The 15474-nt window shown below is 42.3% G+C and overlaps 1 pseudogene; it reads right to left on the reverse strand.

The window, feature by feature from the left end:
- Nucleotides 1–985: 985 nt before the first annotated feature.
- The window catches only part of LOC132654709 (baculoviral IAP repeat-containing protein 1b-like), a 47114-nt pseudogene continuing 32625 nt past the window's right edge, over nt 986–15474 (reverse strand).

Below are 15474 nucleotides of genomic sequence, written 5' to 3' on the forward strand. Positions count from 1 at the left end.
GAGTTTTCTGGGAGATCTGCCAGTGCTCCTAACTGCTGAGCCTCCAGCCCTAGCTTACTTAAGTTTTATAGTTATTTTCTTATGTTCTCTTTGGCAGTTCTGGAGATTGTGCTTAGGGTCTCAAGAATACTCTGTAGGCACTTTGAACTACACCCCAACCCTAAAGTTTTACTTTAAGTATTAAAGTAACAAGCAATTATAAAACAAAAAAAATACAAAAAGGAGAAAAATAATAATCAAGAATGCCACCTTCCTCAGTCCTCAGAGATAACCAATGCTAATTATTTTTTATGTTCAACCTTTCCAAGCCTTATTTCATAAGGCAAAAATAAAAAGCATATATATTTAAGGTGTTTAGGTGTTTTTATATACATTATGTGTTGGAATATGGTCTAAGGATGGGAGTCGTGTGAGAATTCTTGAGTGCTTATGAGAACACTCCAAGAAAACAAGTGTCTTGTGACGTCAGTGTCTTCAAAAGATGGAATTGTTCTTGGAATGTGTTTTTGTGCCCCTCCCAGATGTAGTGAATAGGAGCGGGTTTCCATTAGATTACGCATTGTTTGCTGCTATTCTATTACATATTTTAAGTATCCTTTGTATGCCTCTCTACCAGCAGTTCTCAACCTTCCCAGTGCTGTGACCCTTCAGTACAGTTCCTCATGTTGTGGTGACCCCCAATCATAAAATCATTTTTATTGCTACTTCATAACTGTAATTTTGTTACTGTTATGAATCATAAATATTTATGTTTTCTGATGGTCTTGAGTAACTTCTGTGAAGGGGTTGTTTGACCTCCAAGGGGTCAGTACCCAGAGGCTGAGAACTGCTGTTCACAGAAAAATGTTTTTGCTACAATGCAGCTTGTCCTTATGATTATATACAGCTTAAACTCATGAGAACTTTACTCAGTACTTTTTTTTTTCTTGTCTGTCAGAGTATAAATTGTCTGATGCTCTGAGTAAAATTGGCCAGTGCATGAGACTTTAGTCTACCTTATTTATTGGTTCTCTTCTTCCAGGTTCACTGCCTCTAGAGAGGCGAAAGTTATGAAATGACAAATAATTATCACAATCAAGTTTAAAATACCCAGAAATTCAGGGTATAAGATTAAAACCTGAAGAGATTATACCCTGAACAGAGTGGATTTCCAGAAAAGTTATAAAGCTATCATAACATATGTAACTCCCCAGAGCCTCTAGAACAAAAGCATCTCTAAGCCCGTATTTTCCCTCATGTTGTCAAAGGAGAGATGGCATTAGCTAGCATGGCCACACCAAGGCTGGTGAACACATAAAAGCCATGCAAAGAGCAGAGCATCTCCTGGAAAGAGGCAGCTGCATCCTGTGGTGAAGTTGACTCGTGCTTCATCATGTGTGGGACTAATTCAATACTAAAACTGTTTCTAACCTCCATCAAATACTCCTTCCATGCTGTGCTTTTTACATAGATCAGTGTTCTTTCCCCAGCCCCTCCCTTCTGGCTGACCTTGGAAATGGAGGGTTTTCTGTATGAACGTGACTGAAGCTCTAATCTTTAAACATGACTATGTAAGGACTGCCAAGGCACTGTTCATCATAGTTCCATGGAGGTATTCAGGCTTTCAAACAGTTACCAGCCTGGCCATTCTTGTATATGCAATAGTTATGAAACAGTTTGATTTTGATTTAGGTCTAAAGTAAGGACTAGTTATGTAACCCAGGGTGAATTCAACCTCTTGATCTCCCTGCCTCAGTCTCCTAATGCTGGGATTATCCCATAGTCAGTTAATGTTAAATGTATTCGAATATTGGGTTTGTAGAACTGTCGGTAGCCTTCAGCTGCATCCTTCACTTCTGAATGACAGGAGAGAATGGCACTATCCATTTCCAGTGAATAATCAAGCATTTGCACTGAGGGTGTCTTTCTTTCATAGCATTCATCACTTTCATGTCCTCTTCATCCAGGAGCCAGCTGAGCATCCTGAGCCTGGTGAGTCTGGGCAGTCTCATCACACACTGAATCAGCGCCTTGACAGTGGTGGCCTGCACTTGGATTCGTTCTGGGATATGCCTGGAAATGTTCAGCTCTTGCAAGTTTGGCAGGTTGTTGAGGGCTTGAAAGAAGTGTCTATATCCTTCCTCTGTAATTTTGTGATTCATTGAAAGGTCTAAGTTCTCAAGGTTTTGGAAGCCTCTGCTGGTTGCTCCCTTGGCTGGAAAGAAAGCAGACAAAATATTCATGAAGACACAATGCTATGAAGACTTGAGTAAAGCTTACAAAGTTATTTGTAACTAACCTCACACCCACCACCAATGAAAATTGCTAATCATATTTTTTTCCAAGACCAGGTCCCACTACACAGCCCTGGGTGTCCTAGAACTCACTTATTTAGCTGAGACAGGTCTAGAACTCACATCTGCCTTCTTCTGCCTTTTGACAGCTGGGATTAAAGGAAATACCACAATGTTTGGCTTTAAATGTGTTTTAAAGATATTTCTTTGAAAGCCCTGAACAGCTGAGAAGTTGATAGGGAACCACCTGGCCAAACTGCAAGGAAGAAGAAGAAATCAGAAGTCAAGAATAGAGCATTTTAGCTGTCTGGGCAATGAGGACTTCTGTTCTGGTTTCAAAGGATGACATACACCAAGGCGGGGCACATAGGAAGAGGTTATAGTACAAGGGACTGAGAAATTGTGGCAACAGTGCCTCCCCTTTTGCAGAGAAAGGTAGGTGCTATTCCAAAAAGCTTGTCTTTTCCTTGTGTCTGTGCTCCAGTGTGCCCAAATGACTTCCTGGTTCCTTAGAGCTCTGGAGGAAATTGGGGCAGGCCAGAGTAAGTTCTCAACCCAAGTCTATGACTGGAAGTGGGGTTTTTGCTAGCAGTGTTTTTTGCTTCAGTTTTAATTGTCACAACCGTGTCCCCTAATTTGGGCAAGTGTTAGGTTTGATTTCACTAAGAATCATGCTATAGCTTGACTTTAAAGACAGAAGCCCTAATGTGTCAGCTGTGCCCTAAGTAGGGCTGTTCAGTGATAGTTGGGATATTTCTCATTGCTTTGAATGATGGGCTTTTCTCAAGAGGGAGAATGTCAGAGGTTATTGCTTCAAAATTTAAGATTCTGGGTCTGAGACCTAATGTAAGAGAAAGGAGTGAGGCAAAATATTGATTTATAATAAACAGAGATGAATGAGGCTATACAAAGCTGGGCCCAGCAGCAAATGCCTGTATTCCCCATGCTCTGGAAGGCAGGGGCAGGCAGATCACTGTGAGTTCAAGACCTGCCTGGTCTACAAAGCAAGTCCAGGAGAGCCAAGGCTACACAGAGAAACCCTGTCTTGGAAAACACAAAAAACAAAAGAAAACAAAACAAAACAAACAAACAAACAAACAAAAAAAAACAGAGAAAGAAAGAAGCCATCCAAGCTAATGTTGCCCAGATTTCCTCTAAAGGGGAGAGAAATGAAACTCTTAAGAAAATCATAAATTACTACCCTCCCTCCTTGTTTTTGAGACAAAGTCTTATGTGTACATGTAATATACACACTGTATAGGTGGGCATGATGCCTGGGAAAGCCAGAAGAAGGCATCGGTTGTCTTTATCATATTACATCATTTCCCTTGAGGCAGAGGTTTGTCCCTATACCTGAGCCTTGCATTTACTCAACTAGGCTAAAAGCCAGCAGTCTCCAGAGTCCTATATCTGGTTCTCATGGTTATAGAGCAATCACTCTTAATCTCGGAGCTATTTCTCCAGCCCAAACCTGATGTCTTAATTCTCCTCCTCAGCCTGTGAGTGCTGCAATTCTAAGGCTGTACTACCACCATGCCTGGCTAAATTACCTTTATTTTATTCTATTCTATTTATTCATTTTTTAGACAGGCTCTTACTATGTGGCTCTGGCTGGCCTGGAACTCACAGAGCAGACCAGGCTGGTCTTCATTTTACAGTGATCTGCCTTCCTTATGCCTTCGGGGAAAGCTGAGATTTCAGGCACATGCCAACACACCTGGTTAAATCACCACTTTAAATATTGGAAAAGTACTTTCTGGAAAAGACAGTCGCTGTGACAGTCCTAAGAGATACCTGTATATAGACACCTAGATGTCTATATATGTATATAGATCCTTGTGTGTTTATGGAATAACAAACTATGAGTTTGCACACATATTTCCAATTTGTGGTTCTTTCTTTTTGACATTTGAAAAACAACTTAAATTACATTTGGCAGTGGCCAAGCCTCTTCTGGGAATGGTGCGTGAGTGTGAAGCTGGCGGCTCCCCTTATTACAAGGCCTGAGGACTTGGGTCTCCACATGACAAGGACCTGTGAGGATATTAGTGCAGAATCTCCTGGCCTTTTCCGAGGGAATGCTTGGTTCACTTTTGCCTTGCATTTGCAAGGCTCAGATCAGGCTGTGATTGATTCTGGTTTGTCTCTGAGGATTGTGGGAGTTTGTTGATGATGTGGTTGAGCCAATGTGAGGGCCTGATCTAGGTACATCAGCTATTGTCTGGATGTTCTCTCCACATAGAAACTTGGTTCTGACAACAATTTGCCCACTGACCTGTTCCAAACAATAGCTATGTGATTATCAGAAAGTTAGGAAGGTCTTGATGGATCTCTAGTTCCAAGACGAAATAGGAACACTCAGAGGCAAGCCAAGCAAGGGTGAGGAATTGATTCAGGTTGCTGATGTGCAGAGAGCCCAAGTAAGGGTGGCCTGAGCTGTCTCAGTGTCAGAGTGTGTGAACTGCATCCCTTGATGCAAGTCTTCATTCACCGACTGCACACTTCCTCCTTCAGGTTCTGAACCCACTGGCACTGCACTCCAGCATGTACCTATATGTATTTAGTGTGTGTGTGTGTACATACTTGAGAGTGCATATGTGCATGTACTTTGGCTTACATGTAGCATAGTATGGGTTTAGGGGTTTAGAGATCAGAGGACAGCTTTTGGAAGTAGGCTCTTTTCCTTTCCATCATTTGGGCCCCAGAGATCCAACTCAGGTCATCAGCCTTGGTGCCAGGCCTTTTACTTGCTGAGCCATCTCCGGCCTTTTTCCTGAAAAAGCTATAATTTTGGCTGACCTCTGTGAGGGAAATCCTGAAATTCACTTTGTGACTGTTTGTGTGTATGTGTGTGCACTCATCTTTAAAAAAGGAAATATAATCCACTCCATTAAGGCTTCATTAACAAGCTGGGCACAGGAATTCAAAGTGTTGCTTCCTTAGCCTGACCAGCATTCTGCTTTAATACTTGTAATTTTCTTTTCCAGCAGTGGGGAAACTTGATGCTCTCAGTGTGAGTTTTACACAGTCAACCTGAGACAGTAGCCTTGAGAGTACCTGATGTTGTCCCTGCTGCTTTACCAGCACCTCCAAGGCCAAAGCAAACACACGAGGCAGCTGCCTCTGCAGAAGGGAAGAGGAAGGGGGGGGTCACCTCTCCTACAAAAGTCTGGGAAGCACTGTGAAGACAGAGCTCTGCACCCCGTATCGCCATTGCCTCCATTTTCCCCATTAGTGCTTCCCATGAAACCATATTATTTTTCTAAACTTTCTTTTGTTTGTTTGTTTTTCAAGACAGGGCTTCCCTATGTAGCCCTGGCTGTCCAGGAACTCACTCTGTAGAATAGTTGGCCTCTAACTCAGAAATCCACGTGCCTCTGCCTCCCAAGTCGTGGAATTAAAGGGATGCATCACCACCACCTGGCCTTCTAACATTTTTTTAACTAAAAAAAAAAGTATATAAATTGTCTATACTCATCATTGTGCTCAGTATGGTTTATCACAGATTAATTTTCTTAACATAAATAGAAGTTTTTGTGTAGATTCTGAAACCTTTGAAACAGAACAGGTAGAGCACATCTAGAATGGGTGTCCAACAATAGAGGTACACAGTGCCACCATGACCAACTTCTATCCTAAGGTGTCAGTGAGTCTGAGAGTATTGCATTTAATGAGTTTAAGCATGAGGATGCATGAGAGCAATAGTATCTGGCGGTGAGACTAAGTATCACCATGGTGTCCTCCAAAGGACCAACATGGCTGGTACATGACCTATAAGCACATTCCACAAACCACAGGTTCAATTTTTTTTTAAAGTGTCTGAGCTAAACATATCCAGACGTTTCCCCCTCTTCCTTACTTTAAGAACAACACACTCTGAAAGGCTCTGCCCTGCAGACTATCAAAGCAGATGCTGAGACTTATGGCCAAACTTTGGGCAGAGTGCATGAAATCTTATGAAAGAAGTGGGAAAGAGTAAAATCTGGAGAGGACAGGAACTCCACAAGGAGAGCAACAGAACCAGAAAATCTGAACACAGATTTTCAAGTACCATGCATGGAGATAACCTAGAACCCCTGCACAGATGTAGCCCATGGCTGTTCAGTGTCCAAGTGGGTTCCATAGTAATGGGAACAGGGACTGCTTCTGACATGAACTGATTGGCCTGATCTTTGATCACCTCCCCCTGAGTGGGAAGCAGCCTTACCAGGCCACAGAAGAAGACAATGCAGCCAGTCCTGATGAGACCTAACAGACTAGGATCAGAAGGAAGAACTTGTGAACTACCAGTGAACTTGGGGAGGGGCATGCTTGGAGAAGGGGAAGTAAGGGAGGAATTGGGAGGGGAGGAGGGAGGGAACTAGAGGGGGGATACAAAGTAAATAAAGTGTAATTAAAAATAAAATAAAATTAAAATAAAAAAAGGAAAACACAATGTAACATTTTTTTTTACATGGCATTATGCATTGTAAGCAATGGAAAAGTTACTTAAAGTATATGAATGTGTGTGGGGTCATGGGAAAACACTGCACCATTTTGTATCATAGAGTAGAGGATGTTCTAGTGTTTACAGCAGCAGTACCTCCTGGACCTAACTGTCATGGAATTAAAGGGACAACTGTACACACCTTGATTTGTTGTGAGTTCACTGCAGGAGGAGGAAGAGGAGGAGAAGGAGGAAGAGGGGGAGGAAAATAATAAATTAAGAAACGCTTCTATAAACTTACCAAACTTTTCTGATGTTTTCTTATCTGGAAATTTTTGGCAATTAAGATCTAATGTCTTCAGAGAAACAAAATTTGGCAATATGTTGACTATGAAAGGAAAAATAAAATTTATTTGGGTCAAACACATTACCTATGACTCAGAGCAGTACTGTTGAGATAAGGAGTATCTAAAAAGTGATGAAAGGTGATATAATATTCAGAATTACTATGACTAAATCCAAGCACCATCCTTACCTAGTCTGAAGAGATCAGACTCCATAGAAGTTTGGATGGATAACTTCTCCATGTGGTGGAGGTTTGGGAACTCTCCCAGAAGGACTGAAAGCACATCTGCTTTGCCATCTAGTCTCAACGACAGTTCTTTCAGGCCTGGGAACTTGTTCAAGTTAGCAAAGAGTTGATCTGGAACGCAACACATAGTTCTCATCACTCAAGGTCCCCAGTGGAAGTTCTCAAGTGTGCTGCAACCTTCAGCCATTTTCATGCTTTCAAGATGAAGTTTATTAGACTTCCTAACACCAGTCTAGGAAGCACATCCAGGAAGATACTGTCAGCTATAGTATCTGCTGATCATAAACTACAGGGAAAGCCCCATAGTGGTCTCTAAACTTACGAAATAAATAAAGCTTCTCTCCATCCAACAGCATGGGAATGTCTGACTTTGCGCATGCGAAAAGGGTGCAGTTGGACTCTCACTTCCAATTCATGAAAGCTAACTCAAAGTGAACTAATGACAACTATAACAACTAACACTAGAACTCTTAGAAGAAAACAAGCAATATTCACAAACTTGGGCTTCACCATGGATCCTTAAATATGACTTACTGACTTACTAGAATATATTTACGATGAAGCAGATGAAAGGGAAAAATAAGACTAAATGAGATTTGCACCTTGTGGGTGGGGAAGTATAATGAAGAAGCCACCATGAAACACAGCGGTTTCCTCAGCAGGTTAAACACGAAGAAGGTGTGGTGGCTCACAGATGTGACTTCAGTGGCTGGGAGACTGAAAAAAGGGGGTTACCATAGCTCAAGGCTAGCCTGTGTTATATGGTAAGTCCCAAGGAAGCCTAGCCTGTAGAAGGGATCTGTCTCAGAACACTGAGCCTCTGTCTCAAATGCCATATGATCAGGAAATTCCTAAACAAGAGGGGTGTATGGCACAGGAATACGGCTCAGTGAGAAAAAGGACTTGTACCAAGCCTGCCAACCTCATTTTGATCCCTAAGAGCCACAGGGTGGTTGGAAGGGAAAAATGGCTTTCCTGAGGTTGTCTCTGCCCCCCTATATGCATGCTCTGACACAGTTCCGTGCCCATGCACACATCTGCAAAAACACACACACACACACAGTAGAAAACAAAAAAACATTCAGATATAGACAAGAAAAGCATTCCTAAGCATGTAACACACAGCTAAAGACAAGAACTAGACTAGTTATGATTATGAAATTAAAAAAAAAACCGAACATTTACAGGACTATCAAAACTTCTAAGTAAAGATAAACAAATTTAATGAAAGTCAGGTGAAGCCTGTACTGAAAATAACCAAGTATTACCTAATGTTAAACACAACTAATAGGAGATATTTTTCCTAGTTGGTTTCTGTCAACTTGAAACAGGCTAGAGTTATTAGGGAAGAGGATCCTAAATTTGGAAAAAAAATCCCCTAAATTAATGATTGATGAGCAAGGGGCCAACTCAGGGGGGATGGTGGTGCTGCTCTGGGTAGGTGGTCAAGAGTTGAAGAAGAAGGCAGATATGTAAGCAGCCAGGAAAGGAAGCCAGAGTCCTCCCTGGTCTCACCTGTTCCTGCCTCCAGGTTCCTGCTTTCATTCCCTCTGCGACATCTGTGAACTGTGCTAGCCAGGAGGTGTAAGATGTGATAAACCCTTTCTTCCCCCAAGTCACTTCTGGTCAGAATCTTTTATTACAGCAACAGAAACAGAAGTAAGACTATATTGTTCCTACTTTTTAATTCCTTTTCTGGAGAAGCTAACCCCCCTCCTCCTTCTCGCACCCAGAATGCAGATATCTCTTCAGCAACATCGCACACACAGTCCAACATTGACTAATAACAAGCAGTTCAAGTGCCCTTACAACCTCTCAAGCAATGAAACAGGGAAGCTATTCTTGAATTATGTGAAACCCATTCTGTCATTCAGGACCTTCCAATGATCTATGCACTGCCCCAAACAGTGAAAGCATTTAAACTTCTCCTATAAAGGAACATTCATGAAGAGATGAAACTGAGGTTTCATTCATCTAAAACTAAGGATGAGAAAATGGAGACATAAAGTTATTGTGTAATTTAAATGCTGATTTCTGTACACACACCCCCATATCTGGTTGCAACCCTTGTTCTGAGAATCTCCTGTTTCCATGTTGGGTAAACACTGCTTCCCAGTTATCCCCTAGTATGTCAATAAGGTAAATTACACAACAATACTGAGCAGTCATTACTCTATTCTTAACCCTCTAGGCTAGTCTGGCTTCTTCCCTGCATAAATCATTGACATACTTGCATTTTATGGTATTCTCTGCTCCAGCTGCTCTCTCTTCATGTCTCTTGGACCTCTGCCTATGGCTGGAAATTCCCCACTTCATCCTCTAACTCTTCCCCTCCTGGAGAGCAAGAAGTCCAGCCTTATTCTCTCCTCCACTCAGCTCTTGGCTGTAAGCTGCTTGTAATTTCTCTTTTCTCATAGGCCATGGTTCTATTCGAATAGGTTGGTTAGTCAGCCTTAGCAGGAAGGCCATTGGTGTTGTGTCAGCAGGGTCTCCTCCATATGACCTTGGAGAATCAGCTTGTGCTGTGTTCTGTTTATGGACAACTTGGACAGTTTTACTACCTTTGTCAAGAACATCCCTGATTTTATGGCTTGTCCCTGCAGTTGGAGGAATGGCAATCCATGCTTCTTACTGTTGCAATAGATCCCTCCCCCATAAATTCATGGCTGCATCAGTCATATATGGCCTTAATTTTCCTGTTGGGATTTCTGGCCCTACACATTTAAGACATTTTAGGCTTTGTTTTACCTGCGACAGTGACACAATTCCCAGGAGCTGTGTAGATACAGTTTTAAGTGGCCAAATTGGATACCAGGAGTCTTAGAAAATTATTGTTACATATGCTCCAGGAGACACTAATCCTTCCATCTCAATGATATCTAACTGTAATTCTAATTTTGGCCTTTTATCATTTATAGCATTTGCCAAAATATCTGTATTTTCATCTTTAGTGCCTCTTGTTTTATCCCCTAGGAGCATCTTTATCTCCTTTAAATGGTTTATCTAAGTTTTTAGTAGCCCTGTTTGTCCTATAAGGCCTTGAATTTTCTATTTTTTTTTTTAGAATAATCCTCTTTTGGTGGGCAGGAAACTAATGGTTCATGTTGTTTTTTTCTGTCAGACCTTGAGTGAAGTCCCTTAGTCAGTTTTCTGAAATTAAGGAATTGCCTTGGATAACCTGCATTCATGAGCCATATAACCATTCCTTACCATCTTTGACAATATCAATTCCTCTAGTCCTATTTCATTAATGCATAAGTGAAGCCTCATCTTTCCACCATGCCAGCCATTGAAATTAAGAGCTAAGCTCTAGAATGGCTGTCATCAAATCTCTCCAGTCTTTTGGAGTTATGCAATTCCCTGTGGCCCAGTTATTAAGTATTTGTTCAACGCATGGTGAGTATAAGCCACAACTTGTTTTTCCTCCTTAAGCCTTTTAAAATCTTGAGCCTCTATAGATTTCCATCTGAATTCTTCATCATGAGACATGAGGAGAGATCAGCTGGAGCAGAGAATGCCATAAGTGCAAGTATCTTGGGTATTTACATGGGGAGGAAGCCAGACTAGCCTAGAGGATTAACAGTAGAGTAACTTCTCAGTACTGTGCTGTAAGCTGCTTTATTAGCCTATCAGGCAACAACTGGGGAGCAGTGTTTACACAATACTGAGGTGGGAGATTCTCAGAACAAAGACTGCAAACAGATGTGGGGAGTATAGAAATCAGAACTTGAATTACACATTAACCTTATGCCTACAAGGAAACAGAATTAGCCAGACTGCTTGTGAAAGCACACTCAGGGATACCTGGTAACTGGTTTGTCCCTGAGACCTCAAAAGACTGCAGGGCAGGCAGGGTGAGAAGCAGCTCCTGTTCTGCTGTGCTGAGCTCCAGCCTGCACACAGAGCACTTGGTGACAGAGGTCTTATTCAGCTCCAGAGCCGGGTGGATGCTTTCAAGAAAGCCACTGCTGTTGGACAAGCAGAGCTCAATATTCTGTGAAGCTGAGAAGACTTCCATTAGGACCCGGAGCAGTGCTTGGTCTGCTGGGCCCATGTCGGCCACTGCAACTTCCAACCTAGGGATCTTGTGTGGCTTGAGTGACAGTTTCCAATAGCCAGTACTGATATTTGGTGGGGCCTGGTGTCGGATATCCACATAGTTCCTCACGATCTCTTCTTTTTCAGCCAAATCTTTCTTGCATTCATTCACGGGTTGAAAGGCAGATGCATAGCCCTGATCTACAGTTGGTGGCTGTAATGTTTCCAAACTTTTTTCTATTAATGACAAATATATTTGCTGTACCCACTTATTTCCATTTATTGAGACCTCAATACTCTTCAATAATAACAGGCTTTCTGGGTGCTCCCAAAAGTACTGTAAATTCAATACTTTTAAAGTCAGTGTTCTTCCCTGAAGAAATTGCAAAATCAATGGAGAACATGCAGAAACTGTGTTGCTTTCATAAGCAAAGTTTAAAGCAATGCTCACTAAATACACTGAAATTAATGAAGAGAAAAGTTTAGGCGATAACTGCCACAATCCTCTAACGGAGTCCATCCATAGTGAAGCTTCCGGGTGGAGCTTCATGTAGTCCTCATAGTCAGACATGTTCTCCAGCGACTCTTTCTCATCCACCAACTGAAGCAAATGAGACACAACTTTCTGCCCTGCCTTTGATGAAGGGTGGCTGGAGACATATTTCAAAAAGTTGTTGTAGGTGGTCAGAGCCTTCAAGGGCGAGTTAATTTGTCTCAAATAATGAATTCCCAGGTATTGGTCTCCCTGCCTGTCTGAACCCAGGAGTTCAGTGAGCCTCATGGCAGCAAGAAATTCTTGGAAGAGAGGACTTAAAAACCAGTAGACTGGTATCAGTCTCTGGACAGTGAATTTGCTCATCGCAGGTGGTCAGGTCTTCATCTTCATCCACTCCAGCCTCTGTGAGGTCATCATTGTTGTACTCAAAGCATGAAGAAAAACGCCCCCTTAAGGCCAGCTGCCCACATGAGGACACAGTGGCCTTGAGGGTCTTAGCTGCAGCTTTGTACTTTAAGGACAGATACTTCATATAGGACTTGAAAAAGGCCACATCATGAAAGGGCTGGTCAGAAGGATTTTGAAACCAGTCAGTACAGACTGCTGCCATGAAGAGAGGAGTTTTGTTAATTCCTCTCAGATGTTCATTCTTTCCAAAGTAATTGAAAAACCTTTGTACACGGATTATATTATATGAAAAGAACTTCCGTAATACAGAGACAGTATTATAGAAAGGAAAATCTTTGATCTCTAGAATTGTATCCAGGTATGGACGGATGGACCTGGCCCTGTTTGTATGGACAGCAATCAATAAGCTGGTTCATGACAAGTAGTTTTTTGTAATCAGTGTCTCTAGGGCTTGGGGGAGCGAGTCCACCCCATTATAGTCATCCAACAGGAACAGCACCTGGTGTTTTAACTGCTGGATGATGCTGCTCAGGCATGCTTCACCAACACAGCCTCCTGCCTCTAGGAGTTGGGCGCAGATGATGCTGGCCAGACCCTGGTCTGGTCTGGTGGAACTAAGGGAGAGGTAGAAGACTAGCTGGAACCTGTTCAACAGGGGACAGCATCCTGATGCCCAAAGAAAAGCTATTTTCTTCAGGAAGGTTGTCTTCCCACTGCCAGCTTCCCCTTCCACACACATGACAGAGCTGAGATTGGCGAAGACCTCGGAGATTGTCAGGGCCTCTTGCACTGGCCTGCTGATGTGCTTTGAAACGATGGACACATAACAGCCAAGCAAGTGGTCAGTACCTTGGCTGGAGCACACCTCTGGCAAATTCATGTGGCAGAAAGTGGCTTTGGTTTAGGCTCCTCGCAGCTGCTCACTCAGACTCTTTGCCTCTTGAAACCACTGGGCTTCCCTCAGAGCCAAGCCTGTGGAGAGAAGGGAGGCAGAGGAAGGTGTATCTTTACATCTCTTTGATTGCTTTGTTTGTCTCCTAAGAGTGGATTAGGACTCTCTTCTCCTTCCCATGACCCCCCTCCATACCCTAAGACCCTCTCAGATCTTTCCATAGCATCAGAATGTGGGGTACTATGTCTAAGGCCTCTCATTTGACAGGGACTTGGATATCCTGGCACCCTAATTTCCCTTTAGGATCTCAGGAGACCAGCCTGCTGCATGATGCCTTAACACTGGCTGCTTTGGATCTGGCATGAGGACTGCTGTTGGTAGTCCTGCATTCACTCTCAAGATGCCATGGGAGCACTGACTCTCTCACCCACAACTCCCTTCACCTCAGTGCTCTCCTCTAGGCGTTCCTCAGACAATTAGAAATATGCTTTCCTGTCCAATGTACAAATACACAGAATCCCATGTGCTTTCATGTTCCTACCAGCCTCGGTGGGATGAACTGGGTCCTCGTGATTGCTTTCACTTGTGATTTCCTTTGAAAGAGAAATTCTTTATTAAATCATAACTGGGTCTTGATTTAAGAGTGGGCATTGTATTATTACTGAGGATCTTCTAAACATCTTCTAAACCTAGCCTGCTCAATTCTGATAAAAGGAAGGCATAGTCCAGGTATGAAAGAATAAATTTCACATGTGTGCAGTAGTCATGTTCCTAGATGGTACATGCATTTTACACACATCTTCTGTATGGGTGAGGACTTTGTGCGTTATCAGAACTGTAATGTATGGTACATGCATTTTACATACATCTTCTGTATGGGTGATGACTTTGTGAGTTATCAGAACTGTAATGTCTAGGACAAGAAGAGTCCTGCAAAGTTCATCTAGCATTCCTCCCTGCTTAGTCATTAGTAACTACATGTTTAATACCATACACAGGGATGGATGCAGACATATTATTAAACACACACTTTTTTTTTTTTTTTTTGAGACAGTGTCAGGTAGTGTAGTTGGTCTGGAATTCCCTATGTAGCCAAGGGTAACGTTGAAGTATTTGTCTGCCTTTCTCCATTTCCCAACTGCTGGTATTATAGACATGAGCCTACACACACCCTTGGCTTTGATACCATTTTTTTTCCTTTTCTTGAACTCCAAACATCTTACTATACCTCATTTTATTCAGAGCTAAAGATGTTTTTATGGAACGTCATATGGTTTTAGGGAACCATATGATATCTGAGTTACATCCTCTGCGCTTACAATGTCAGCCCCACATCTGACAAAGGGCTGATATCCAAAATTTATAAAGAAGTCAAGAAACTAAACATCAATAAAGCAAATAACACAATTAAAATATGGAGTATGGATCTAAACGAAGAAATCTTGACAGAGGAATCTCTAATGGCTGGGAAGCACTTAAAGTTCAACATCCTTAGCCATCAGGGAAATATAAATAAGAACGACTCTGAGATTTCATCTTACACCCTTGAGAATGGCTAAGATCAAAAACTCAAGGCACAGCTCATGCTGGTGAGGACGTGGAGCAAGGGAAACATTTCTCCACTGCTGGTGGGAATGCAAACTTATACAGTCACTTTGAAAATCAATTTAGCAGTTTCTCAGAAAACTGGGAATAGATCTACCTCAAGACTCAGCTATACCACACCTGGACATATACCCAAGGATGCTTCATCCTACCACAAGGACACTTTCTCAAGCATGTTCATTGCCTCTTTATTCATAATAGCCAACTGGAAACAACCTAGATGCCTTTTAATGGAAGAATGGCTAAAGAAAATGTGGAATATTTGCATGATGGAGTATTATTAAAAACAATGACAGAATGACATTTGCAGGCAAATGAATGGAACTAGAAAAGACCATCCTGGTAAGATAACCCAGAACGATAAACATGGTATGTTCTCACTTATAAATGGATATTAGCTGTGATGTAAAGGATAACCATGATTCAATCCACAGACCCAAAGAAACTAAGTAACAAGGAGGGCTCAAGTGGGGTTGTGTGACTCTCACCGAGAAGGAGAAATAGAATAGGCATTGTGGGTGGATGGTAGGAGGAGACTGGGTCAGGGCAGAGGTAGGGATGGGGACAGGAAGAATCAGGTGTGGGGAGGATGGAGAGAGTACTGGGGGAGTCAACTGCAATAGGGGGTCTCTCTGGGACAAGCTAGAAACCTAAGACAATAGAACCTCCCAAGAATCTCTGAGGGTGACCGTAGCTAAGACTCCTAGCAATGGGGAACATGGAGCCTGACGCAGCCATCTCCTG

This window comes from Meriones unguiculatus, chromosome 6 (genome assembly GCF_030254825.1).
Source record: "Meriones unguiculatus strain TT.TT164.6M chromosome 6, Bangor_MerUng_6.1, whole genome shotgun sequence".
Classification (NCBI taxonomy): domain Eukaryota; kingdom Metazoa; phylum Chordata; class Mammalia; order Rodentia; family Muridae; genus Meriones; species Meriones unguiculatus.